Source organism: Mustela erminea, chromosome 5 (assembly GCF_009829155.1).
Source record: "Mustela erminea isolate mMusErm1 chromosome 5, mMusErm1.Pri, whole genome shotgun sequence".
Classification (NCBI taxonomy): Eukaryota; Metazoa; Chordata; class Mammalia; order Carnivora; family Mustelidae; genus Mustela; species Mustela erminea.
Window position 1 is genome coordinate 112,653,546 of NC_045618.1, and position 13,073 is coordinate 112,666,618.

The following is a 13,073-nucleotide window of genomic DNA, read 5'->3' on the forward strand; positions in this document are numbered from 1 at the left end:
GGTAAGATCAGGATAGGAGATCCGGGAGGGTCTCTCTGGGGAGCCGAGGGGCATTTGAGCCCTGATCTGAATAGTGAGAAAGACAGGGTCATATGGAAATCTCGGAGAAAGACCTCGTAGGCGGCAGAAATGACATGTGCAAAGGAGCTGAGACGGCCACAAGTCCTCTGCACCTAGAAACCGAAAGAACCAGCATGTCTGGGGAGGCCCAGGGAAAGGTCTGAAATGCAGGGGATGGGGGTGGGGAGCTAGATCTGGGAGGGCCTCTTCAATAAGAGTGACAAATATGGGCCGGGAACCCAGGGAGAGTGGGGAGGGATGCGTTCTGGCCTAGTTGAAAGTCCAGGTCGTAAACTTACACTGGGTACTTGCGGGAGCCTCCCCAGCAGAAGAAGGAGCTGGGAAAGGGGAGGAGATAGTGTTGGACATGGGTCAGCTGCGACATGGCCACCGGGCTTGGAAAAACCTCCAGACAGGTCAGCAAGCTGTATTTTCCACCTTGTAGACAGAACAGGGGGTAAAGCCGAGCAGAGAGAACAACCATTTCAAGTGGACCACCCCTCACTGGGCGCTGCTCTGTGCCACGGGGACACTTTTGACACCTTCACTCATTTTGCCCTAACAATCCCCCTATTCCCATCCCTGTTCCAGAGGAGGAAACTGAGGCCTGAGGTGGGGGTAAGTTGTCCCAAACCTGCAAGTGAGGCAGGGGTGCCGATCCAAAAGCTCGAGCGCGCGTCGCCCTGGATTCCCTGCAGCCACCCGCAGACCTTGGCTTTCCAGCCTTCTCCGGACGCTTGCCTGCATTCTGGAAGCCGCCCTCCTCCCATTTGCTGACTCTCCCCTTTCTGTCAACGCCATCTTGAGTAGCTGTCTGTTACAGGGAACTAAGAGTCCTAGCTTCCGAATATGTAAACCCTTGGTTGCGGGGAGGGAAGAGCTAGTTTCTACATGACAACACAGGCCTCTCCGCTGGTGTTTCAGAAGAAAAGGGATGTTCCCATCCGTTCCACAGACAATTACACTGACAACACTGTTAATCACAGAAAGTATTCGTGACACACTTAAAATGTATCAGGCACCGCTCTGAGTCCTTCCTGTGTGCTAACTTATCCAGTCCTTGCTGACAACACAGCTTGCTGACCAGTCCAGAGGTTTTTCCAAGCCTGCCCTGCTGGCCATGTCATAGCCTGACCCATGTCCAAAACTATCTCCTCTCCTTTCCCAGCTCCTTCTTCTGCTGCAGAGGCTCCCATAAGTACCCAGTGTAAGTTTATGATCTTGACTTCCAACATGGGCCAGAACACATCCCTCCCTACTAGGAAGTGTGTGACAGTACTCTCTTCCTTCAGGGGAAACAGAGGCACAGAGATAGTTACGAGTTGAATTGTGTCCTACCCCAAAATATTTTGAAGTACTAACCCCTTCATACCTCAGCGTGTGACCTTGCTTGGAAAAAGGGTTGTTGCAAATAAGTTGAGATATATTGAGGTCATACCACAGTAGGGGAGCCCTCCATCCGATATGGCTGCCGTCCTCACGAGGTGAGAGAGAACACCATATGAAGATGGAGGGAGAGTGTAGAGCGATGGCCCACCTACAAGTCAAGGAACAGCAAGGACTTTGGACAGCCACCAGAAGTTGAGAGAGAGGAACAGATCCTTCCTCAGAGAGTCTAGAAAGAACCACGCCCACCAACACCCTGATTTCTGATTTCTAGCCTCCAGAACTGTGAGAGAATACATTTCTCTTTCAAGCTACTCAGTTGGCAGTACTTTGTTCTGGTAAGTCCTCCGCAATGAAATCAGAGAAGTTAAGCCATTCACCCAAGGCCACACAGCTGATGGAGTAGTAGCGGGACTGTCAGCGGGGGTGGGCGCCTCAGCCCTTCTCTGCGTCACGCCCTGCCTAGCGGTCCTGAACGTTGTGTCCAAAGGGATACCTAAGCAGATGGCCAGCTTGAGCCGCGGGAGAATCACAGTGTGCCTTTCTCTCCCCGCCCCTCCTCACCGTGGGGCTAAGGCAGAGAAGGTAAAGAGTTCATGAGTGTGCACGAAGATCTAGAGGGGGCAACCGACTGGAGTGAAGGCGAGCCCGCTGCACCATCTCTGACAGGGGGTCCCCAGCATCTCTCTCAAGACCTACCTGGACTCGGTGTCCTGGGTGTGTGCGTGCGCGGGAAGGCGCCAGGAACTTGGGACTTGTTTGGCCTCCCATCGGCTGGGTGACCGTAGCCCAGGTGACTGACTTCCCCGTGCCTCAGTTTCCTCAAGTGGAAAAGGAGGCCAAATCAGACCCCTCCTCCCCCAGTGCCGTTGTGGCGAACATGGCAGTGAAAGTTAGTGTGTCTGGGCCCAGAGCGGGACTTTAAAGATGAGACCATGAGCAGACGTCCTCTGTTCTGCCATTCCCCAGCCACGAGGGGCCACTAGTGAAAGCCACAGGGCGTTCCTCTTTCCTTTCCTCTCCTTGGCTTTGTCTACGCTGGGCCGACTGTGGTTTCTCAAGTTCAGCCCTTAGTATGCGCAGCTCTCCCCCAAGCTTCCAAGTGGGATGATCTACATGAAAAATTAATTGTGTATTTTTTTTCTCCTTTTTTTTTTTTTCCAAGTGGAGAAATTATTTAGGGCTTTGGGGAAGACGGGGCAGCGATTTGCTATGCAGTGGCTCATCCCCTTAGCCATCACCCCTGCCATGTTCAGCAAATGATTCTTCTATTCTCTTCCCGGCAGGTGGTCTCGCAGCTACATGTGTTCCTCACATCCAGCAGGGTGCTCCGGGGAACGCAACGTGGTGATGACTGCTGTTTCTAATTACCGCCATATCAGGAGGCTAAGGAAAGAAACTTGGCCGGCTGCTGGGCTGCGGTGGAAGCGCTGACATGTTTGGTTATGGGGTTCCTGGGGACAGCGGGGCCTGGCGGCCTGACTGGTCACTTGAGTGTGGACTTGCCTTTCCCCAGACAGACCTTACCGCTGGATGACTGCCAGGAACCGGGCAATCGATACACCCTTATTTACTGAGCACCTAGTATGCTCCTGGTTTTATGTCAAGCCCTGAGGCTGGAGTCGGGGTGGGGGGAGGGAGACAAGCAGTCACAGACACACCTCCCTCCGTGTAGCTGGGGACAAGGACAAAAGAAATAAAGAGAAAAAAAATTGCTCCATTTGTCCATCCAGTGGCATTTATTCAGAGCTGCCCTGTGGAATGTATAGTTTAGTCGGGGAGAGAGACAGCAATCAAATAACATCCCAAATAGGCAGGCACAAACCATGGTCAATGTTATGAAAGCAAAGTACGGAGGTTGGTAGAGCCCAAGTGGGGACCCGATGCCTCTGGGGTTACAGGACTTCTGAATGAACTGCTCTGAGCTCGAATCCTGGACATGGGAAAGCAAGGTGCCTCTAGGAAGTGTTTAGAAAGAATGAACAAGAATTAACAAGCTGTTAGGTGTAGTGGGGAGGAAATTGTTAATGCTGACTTCTAACTTTCTAACTAGAAGCGCTGGAAATCAGGCGCTCTTGTGACACAGGGCACTTGGCATGGGGAGTGATTTTTGCAGGGGAAGCAGCACAGGACAGGACAGGACGACTGGAGATGTTGGGCAAGGTGGGCCAGCAAGGTAGCAGGACCCAGAGGTTTGGGGCTGTGAGAGGCAGAGGCTTGGGGTGGGGAGGCTAGAGGCAAGTGAAGACAGGTGTGGGGGTGCAAGTCTCAAGCTGGAGAGCTGCCCTAGCTAGGGCTGCAGAAGGGTGGCAGGGTGCCCCCTTACACTGCCCTGATGTGGGGTCATTGTGCACCCAGACCCAGAAACTCGCTCCAGGTCAGTTCAGTGAAGTGTGTGTGTGCGTATATGAGGTGTGTGGTGTATATATGTGTGTGTGGTATGTGTGTGCATATGTGGTGTTATATCCCAGGGCAGGAAAGAGCTGGACCACCGGGGAGGGGACCTTGGAAGTCATTCTGGGGACACATGATCTCTCATCTCTGCCTTTCTCTGTGTATCTGTTCCATGTTCCTGGCTCTGTCTGCTAACTGTTGGGTACTGGCGTGACGATTCCTTGCTTCTTCATGACCATACTGTGGCTTTTTAGTTCAAGAATCCAATATTATCGGGGCGCCTGGGTGGCTCAGTGGGTTAAGCCGCTGCCTTCGGCTCGGGTCATGATCCCAGGGTCCTGGGATCGAGCCCCACATCGGGCTCTCTGCTCTGTGGAGAGCCTGCTTCCTCCTCTCTCCCTGCCTGCCTCTCTTGCCTACTTGTGATCTCTGTCTGTATAAATAAATAAAAAATCTTTAAAAAAAAAATCCAATATTATCCATCTAATCATTCAGTCATGATAAAACTTACTGAATATCTCCTGTGTGTCAGGCAGTATTTTAGGCACTGAGGTACAGCAGATATCAAAGCAAGGCCTCTTATTTCTAGTAGGGAAAACATAGTAAACAAATGATACAATATTTCATGTAGCAATACGCTGTGAAGAAAAATAAAGCCAAGCGAGAGTCTGGAACGTGCCTTTGGGAGGCGGGGTGTGGAGCGCCATTTTCCTAACTGCTGTCTGGAGGCCTGGCTCTGATCCAGTGACATTGGAACAGACTTGAGGAGAGAAGATAGTCATCTGTGCAGGTAGCTGGGTTGAGAGTGCTTCCAGCAGAGGGGAAAGATGGTTGAAGACCCTGAGAGGGGGCATTGCTTTGGTCTTCAAAGAAAGGCCAGCCTACCAGTGTGGCTTGCATGGAGTGGGCAGGGGAGCACCTGGTGGAGACTGGCCTGCAGGGGAGGGCGGGGAGTAGAGGAGGGAGCTGTGTGACCCTCATGTAGCAGTGGGGCTAAGGATCAGGAGCAGGGGACAGACAGACTCTGGGCCTGAGCTCAGGCCCAGGGAGAGCAGCTAGCAGGCTCATCGGCATCCAGGTGAGATATCCTCGTGATGTGGGCCAGGGCAGAGCTGGGAAGCTGACGAGAGGAGGTCGCCCTCTGGATAGGTTAGAAGGCTGAAGAGTTGTCAGTGGATCTAACTGATCTTGTTTCTGGATCTTTCAGTTCAGCTTTTTGAGGGAGACAATCTTACCTGCCCAGAGCAGCCTGTGCATGAACTGACCAGAGACGGAGAAGGAGAGGGTCCATCTCAAACTCGCAGCCCTCCCAGGGAGTGAGAGAGGAGAGACTCTGGTGTCCCAAAGGTTGGCCTGTTTCCTTCCCTCACGCCCGGCTCAGGAATGGTGTTCGCAACAGCCCGAGATGGCGACGGAGGTGTCCTCATTCCAGCCTTCAGTTTCACAACCCGGGGCTCCGCGAGGATGGGGAGCCTGCCCTCTCGCGCACAGGGGGTGCAAGGAAGAGCCTGGATCCCACCTTTCGGATTCCGGCCGCTTCTAAAGCCTGCGCTGGGGGAGGAAAACAGCCGAAAGAGGAGACAGGGACAGCGCGGGGACAAGGGCAGGGTCTCGGAGGCCCCGAAGGCGCGTCTGAAGAAGGACCGCGCTGACCGTGCACACGCGGCAGGAAGCGGCGAGGGAGAGCGCTGAGCGGCGGCCCCCACGCTGGCCCGAGGCCGGGGCTGCTGACTGCCCTGCGCTGTCCCGGGAGCTGGGGAGCCCAGGCCCGGTCAGTGGCCGGCTGGGGGCTGTAGGCAGGGGGAGCCGGGGCGGGGGGTGCGCGGCTAGGAGGACGCTGCCCCCTGCCGGCGATGCCCGCGGGCACCTGCAGCCTCCCGGCCTCCCGCGCCCAGAGCTGGTCCCTTAAACTTGGCCGGGGGCTCTGCGAAACTGCCCCCGCGGGGGCTTCTGTTTCCTGTTCCGTGTTCGGTGGGGATCGATTTCAGCGCTGCTGTTCCCTGTGTTCACTTTGACCCAGGCTGACGAAGAGCCCCTTGTCTGGGGCCTGGCCATCTCAGTGGCAGAAGGTGAGGAAAAGAGAGCAGGAGAGAGGCTGGGAGGGAGGGAGGGGGAGGAGAAAGAAGGAAGGAGGGGTGAGAGAGAGAGAGGAGAAAGGGAGGGACGAGAGAGGCAGGGAGGGAGGTAGGAGAGAGGCTGAGAGGGAGGCAGTCAGGAACTCCCAGGAGCACCACCTGCTCACGGTCCAGGTGACCAGGTGACGGGGGTGGGGGGGTGGGGGGGGAGCCCCCCAGGGAAGGGACATAAATATGGGGACAACAACCTAACCTCTCCCTAGCTCCCCGGAAGGCAATCTGCCTGGGCCCAGGGCAGCTCCCCAGGCTCTCATTCAGTTGTTTGCACCAGGAGGAGAACCAGCAGTGGCACCAGTCCCCAGGCCACCCTGGAAGTGTGTCTGGATCCCCACAGACCTGCGGCCTGGCCTGCTCCACACACTCCCAGCGCCCGGCTCCCCTCTGCTCTCCACATCCCTCATGCTCTCACCTCAGCCCTCCTCCTTCAGGATCTCCTGGCTCTTCTTCTTAACACTGGTTCTCACCACCCCACCCCCTCTTAAAAACAGACAAACAAACAAAAAACCCAACACAGAAATCTGAGTGGAAATCATTTTTAGTTACAGATTTTGGTCAGGATCCCTAGCTAATCACGTTGCACTGGAGTGATGATTCCTCACTTTCAAGACTGCAGAGTGAGGAAAATGTTGCCTCCAGCTTGATTTCTAATAGGAAAAAAGAAAAAGTGAAAGCTGAAGCCATCTCAGTTCTCATAAACCCAGGGGATCCCCTGCACGGGGCGGGGGGGGCGACATCATCCCTCCCAGTGGAACCGAGGAGGAGCCCATAGGCTGTTGCTTACTGTATATCTGTTCATAAAGAAAAAAGGTGGGACGGACACAGCCTAACTAGGAATTCACATTTTCAGAGAATGACACTACAGATACCTATGTACCCATAGAAGTACATTTTATCCAGACCTGGAATGGAGGCTTGGGAAAGCCAATCCTACTTATAAGGGTAGCAGCGACCATGGGACGGAGGGGGAAGTGGGAAGACCTGTTAAGTCAGGGAGAAAGAACCAGTGAGGAGAACAGAGTGCCCACGATGAGCTTGAATTTTTGTCCAGGCTGCAGATGTTATGATTTGCAAGATATATATATATTTTTAGTTGATTTTCTAATTTTGGCCTCACAGCAACCTTGAGAAGTAGAAAGAGCTGGTAGATTTATCTGTACTTTCCTACATAAGATCAACAAAGCTCAGGAAAGATTAAGTGATTGAGCTGAGGACACAGCCCATAAATGAGGGGCTAAATGTTTTGACTCTTTGCTACCTGTTATTTTTATTACTACAAGAAGCCTCTAGAAGATGAACATAGGTTCTACAAAATGTTCAAGTAACCATTATTCCTTTCTTTATTAGGAATTTTGGGTATGCCCCAATGGTTCTGTTGGGGAATGAGCAAAGGCAGTAGAGAGCAGAGTTAACGAAGGCTAACTTTGTGACTCACAATCCACTACTTCAGTTAAGTGTAGGTTCATTGGTCCAAGGCTGCAGCCGTGTTCTCACAGGTGGAGATGTTGACAAGATTTGGGATGATCAGGGGTCAGCTGGTGTTCTTGGGTTGCAAACAACAGAAATCAGGTTGGGTAAGTGAAGCAGAGGATTGTGTTGGAAAGATTTCAGGCAGCTCTCAGGCTCCACGGGAAGACTGAAGAACTGGGCAGGGACGGAGGCAATGGCCTGGGCAGGGGGTGGGGATGAGGTAGTACCGATAAGACAGGAACCAGTTGGGGGCAGCACTGGGTCAATGTGGTCAGAATGAAGGGTGGACTGTCTGGCTCACCTTCCCTGAGTCACTTGCCATCCTCTTGGCCCAGCCTACTTGACAGCGCCAGTGAAGTGACCTGCGGTCAGAAAAGGAAAACAGAATTTTCAGTCACTGAAAGGGGGAAAGCTCGGAAGATGATATCCACCCTTTCCGTGGACCCTTCCAGCCCCACGCCATCTTCCAGTAAAGGAGTTTTGCTAGCCCCAGTCCAGAATCTTCTGTGATGTGGACAGTGGGGGTAAGTGAGGAGGGTTGGCGGGGGTGATGAAGGGGTTCAATCAGTCAACGCAGGGAGTGAGTAGGGAGGAGAGAGGAGGAAGGTCTGCATGCCTTGTTTGGTGCTGGGGCTGAAGGAGATTTGGGTTTAGAGTACTTCCCAGATAGCGTCACATAGAGCAAAGACAAGGTTCTCCCGAGATGTGTTGTGGTGAGTTATGAATTGAGTCAGGGTTTGTTTTTGTTTTTTGTTTTTTTCTTGTCAAAGATTTTTATTTATTTATTTGAGAGAGAGTGTGTGTGTGTGTGTACAGGAGCAAGGATGAAGGGCAGAGAGAGAGGGAGAGAGAGAATCTCAAGCAGCCTCCAAGCTGAGTGCAGAGCCCGACACTGGGCTTGATCGCATGACACTGAGATCACGACCTCAGCCGAAATCAAGAATCTGATGCTTAACCGACTGAGCCACCCAGGGGCCTCTGAATTGAGTCAGTTTTAATGTACTTCACGAGTTGCAAGCAAAGACTAGCAGTTCCCTTTTATTAATATGCGGGTCCTGGTTCATGTGACTTTGAGTGTGACTTTACGCACAGACTGGATTGGGCTCTGGATTTTATTAGGGTCACAGTGATATTTAGTGTTTGTCATCAAAATTCTTGGAAAGTGAGTGGCCTGTGGTTTGCGGGGCAGGAAGATGAATATGCCTGAATTGATCCAGGCCCTTCTTTTTGTCCTTTTTCTGGAATTACTCATTTTAATTTTCTGATGAGGAAAATTTTAAATCTGCTTAAAATTTCCTTAAGGATGCAAAATCTGTAATGGCTTTATTTTCTAGAAAAGAAGCATATTTCTGGTTAGGGCTTAGGTTGTACTCAGATGGGTCCTGCATTTCCATTATTATGGTTCCCTTATAAACAGCTTATTATTTTTATTATAAATAAGACCTTGTGTGCATAATTATATGTGTGTATATATATATGTATACATATATACATATTATATATATATATATATATATATATATATAGGCACATGATCTAACTCAGTAAAGTTTAATTTGTTAGTCTGTCATGTTACTCGAATGCCAACAGTACTATCATCATAAGAACTAACTTCCAGAGTAAGTATTTCACGTGCATAGTAACCCTGTGAGGTAAATCTACCCTTATTCCCATTGTACAGATGAGAAGAGTAAGGTTACTCATTTGTCTGTAGTCACACAGGTAATAGGAAAGAACATCCCCAACTGGCCCATTTGCACAGTTGCCTCACTGATTAGTTCAAGCTCCTACTGTGGTTCATTTACCATGATGCTCTAACATTCAGAACTCAATCTATTATACTAGCATCATTAAGAGAACTAAAAAAAAAAAAAAAAAAGGTCATTGATAGGTTAATGAATTAATTTTGGATTAATTAGGGTTTGCTAATTAACTAATTTTAAATCTTTCTGTGGTATTTACTGTGTGCTAGGCCCTGTGGATGCAGTAGTGAGCTAGGATAAATGTCTTCCAGACATTTCAAAGACATCTTTGAAGATGTCTTCCAGAATCTTCAAGCCTGGTAGAAATGTCAGATGATAATCAAATAATCCCCAAAATTAAATATAATTATAAATTCTAATAGGGATACATTCTTTGCATCTTCACTACCCACTGAAGGACAGTAGTAGTGATAGATGGAGAAAGGACAGGAATGAAAGGGAGGCAGTTAGATATCAGCCGTCCACCAGTCTCACAGTTCTCGCGTCCTGTAGGTATCCGACCTTGTCAATTGCCACGGACAGAACGACAATCAGCAAGATGTAGTCCATGCTCTCAAGAGGAAGTCAAGGCAGAAAACCTGTGTACGTGAAGAACCAGAACCTTATGCCATAAAAACATGCGTTAAGATGACGGGATGATGGAGTTAGCGTATGACAGCTGACATCTCTTGGCACACTTGGAAATACACCCCCTGGGATAACTCAATACCTCTTAAAACAGCCCTCTTAGGTGAGTACTATTCTTAACCTCAAGTGCATGGGAAGGGGATGGAGAGCAAAGGGGCAAGGACAGATTGCAGGTTTCTGCCTAGGGGCTGGGCGAAAGAGAGGTGGTGAGTTTTAAGGAATGGCTGGAAAGTGGCAGAAAGGGAGGGACAAAATGTTATGGGTGTTCAGAGCGGGGACAGCATACTTCTGGCTGGAGGAATCAGGAGATTAGGTATTGGGTACCTATACCTGGTACCTTGGATCAGTTATTTAATTAGGTTCTTTGTAAGAAATTTAGAACACCAATTTGTGAGGGTAAACTCCATTTGTGAGAGAAAACACAGAGCGGAGGTAGCCCTGAAGCTGAGGAACAGCCTTGATATTTGGCAGAATTTGTGAGTCCACAGCTTTCTGATCAACCTTGCACTGCTCTGTAATCTCGTATTTCTCTTTCTCGGTGTCGAAGATCTCACCCTCCTGGTGTCTGAGTTTACGCAACTTCTTCTTCTTGAAACAAGCATCAGTGAGATGTTTGGGGATTTTCACGCTGCTGATATCAATTTTGGTAGAAGTGGCAATGACGAATTTTTGGTGTGTTCTACGCAGAGGAACTTGATTGAGGGACAGAGGTCCAGTCACAAGTAGCAAGCCACTGCTCAGCTGCTTCAGGAAAACTACCCTCTTGCCTCTGTGGCGCCCAGTGAGGATGATCAAAATGGTTCCAGGGGTGATGCTAGCTCACAGTTTTCTCACATGCTGACTGAAAGGTTTTTCTGCCGTGGCTCAAAAGCTTTCGAGGCACGTCTTCAGTAAGATAATACCTAGGCATTTTGCAAAGTTTAACCACTCGGATACCACCGCTCTTGTCACCACCAACTGGTTTTGTGACGGTAGCAAGAACCTTCTCCTTTTTCTTTTCAACCCTGGATTTAGCTGCCGAATACTTCCTCTTGTACATGGCCTTCTGGAATACATAGCCGATCGGGAGTATCTGCCAATTCCTCTGACTAGGACAGGGTTCCGGCTGCAGTGGGGCTTCCTCTTCTTCGGGGTTTTAGCTGATACCTAAATCTCCTGATTTACATTAGGAGGATACATTAGGTATCCTGATACCATTCCTGGAGGAGTGGTATGTGATGTGGGCCTTGAAGGATGGGGTGAATTCTGAGAGCAGAGACTGGGGCTGTTGGCACGGATAGTGGCACACACTAAGGCAGGGCACGCGGCGGATGTGCTGCACTGGGTATGGCTCTCCCTGGGAGCTGTGCAGAGCAGTGGCTCCTCTACCTGGCCACGCTTCAGTCTCGGAAAACTTTTTACAAACTTAGATTCCTCGGATCCACCCCAAGGCTCTCATTAAGTCAATTAGAGAACACCCATTTCATCCTGCATGAACCGGATGCATAGGATGGTAGGGTGAGATGGGGCGTGGCCAGATTCTGCATGGCCTGGGGCTTGGGAGGTGGGAGTTGGCTTTATTTGGTGGGACAACGCTGAGAGAAAACATCACCGGAGCCAGGCTTCTTCCAGGTCAGTCTATTTCAGGATGTTGGGCTTTTCCTTGCCCAAAGCAAGGAGACTAATAGTGGCTAATTAATTGCACCTGCCAGAAGTTCCACCCAGGATGGGGCAGTGAGAGTGGCCAGAGCATTCGAATGAGTCCCAGTGGCAGAGTCTGCAGGATGTGGACCCAGAAGGATGGGGAGGGAATGGAGAGCAGCTGGGCCGTGCCCTGCACGGCCACTTCTGGACCGGGTGGCCAGGCACCACGGCGGTCTCCTGCGAAGTGTTTGCTCCACAAAGGAAGATGAAGGAGGGCGGCTGGCCAGAGGCCTGAGCCTCTCATGACACAGGCGTCTGGCCTGAATCTTTCTCTCTTCATTATGTCTTCCCGGGAGAAGCTTCTAAGATAGAAGCCTCTTGGAAGCCCAGGTAACATTTCAAAAATCCTTCTGGCGGAAAGGATGGGTTCTTGTATGGAATCAGAATGGAAGCTGGATACAGGAACAAGGACATCAAGACTGAGGCCGAGGAAAGACCTACCGGTTGAGTAGATTGGTCTTGGCTCAGAGAACAGTTTCAACCAAATAATAGCATCAGTGATTGTAACGCTAACAGCTACTGGGTACTAAGTGTGGGACGACCACCGTGTTAGAAGCTTCATCTGAGTCATCTCATTTAGCCCTGAGGAATGCCAATGGAGGCATTCTTAGCTCCAGTAGGGAGACAACGAAACTGAAGGCCAAGGTCCCCCAGCTCCTGAAAAGCAGAGCCGAGATGCTGTTTGAGCCATCGATGGGGCCGTGGGGCATGTGGGCAGCATGGTGCTTGAGGGGGACCTGGAGGGGGGGAGTCCCGGACCTGGAACCAGAACCTCCGGGGGCAAATCCCAGCTCTATCTCTCCCCAAAGCCTCAAACCCAAGGCCAGTTCTGGCCCTTGAAAAATGTCCCCAGTAGCCCCTGCTCTCCCGGCTTCACTGGGTGGCTGCGAGGCTTGAGCGAACAGAGAAGGAAGCAGAAACACCAGAGGTCCTGCTCTGCCTGCTGCCAATGCAGGGAGGACCCACTGGGCTGCCATTTACTCATTTAAAGGGCAAAGTCTCAGGAGAGAGTGTAAGAGCCAGTTTCTCTCAACTCCACACACACAGCAACAAACCTGGAGGGCCAACTCTGTGCCTGGCGGACGGCTGGAAGGTTCCCGATGATTGATCCTCACGCGAAGGGGCAGGGGAAAGACATGAAAGTGGAAGGCCAGCACTCCTACCCTGCCGCACAAGAAGCAGTGGGAATGAACAAGACATTGGAGACGTCCTTTTCCATGAACTTCAAATCCTGGGAGATGACTGGATCAATAGACTGTCATTTTGAAAGCAACTAAAGGACGAGAAGGTGATGATAATCAGCGGGGTGCATGGGTTTGTCAGATACAAATCTTGTAACACTGGAACAATTGCTTTCCATCCCAAGATAACTGGCTCTGGCTGGGGGCCAACAAAAAGTAGATTTAGGGGAGTATTGAGGTTCAACGAAGAAATCACGCTCACTTGAGCTTTCTCTGAATCCTAACTCGGGGAAGCGGCAGCAAACACCCTAGTTCTTCTAAATGAGGGGAGTGCGGGGTGCGGGGAGAGGAATGAGAAACTGCAGTTCACTCATCTT

The 13,073-nt window shown here is 50.8% G+C and overlaps 1 long non-coding RNA gene and 1 pseudogene across 1 annotated transcript; one reads left to right on the forward strand and one right to left on the reverse strand.

The window, feature by feature from the left end:
• The first annotated feature begins 5,083 nt into the window (after positions 1-5,083).
• LOC116591537 lies at positions 5,084-9,936 on the forward strand. The gene is made up of 2 exons (XR_004286041.1): positions 5,084-5,909; positions 9,698-9,936. It is a non-coding gene; the product is annotated as an uncharacterized LOC116591537 (long non-coding RNA).
• A 234-nt stretch (positions 9,937-10,170) lies between these two features.
• Positions 10,171-10,967, reverse strand: LOC116591536 (annotated as a pseudogene).
• Between the last annotated feature and the right edge of the window lie 2,106 nt (positions 10,968-13,073).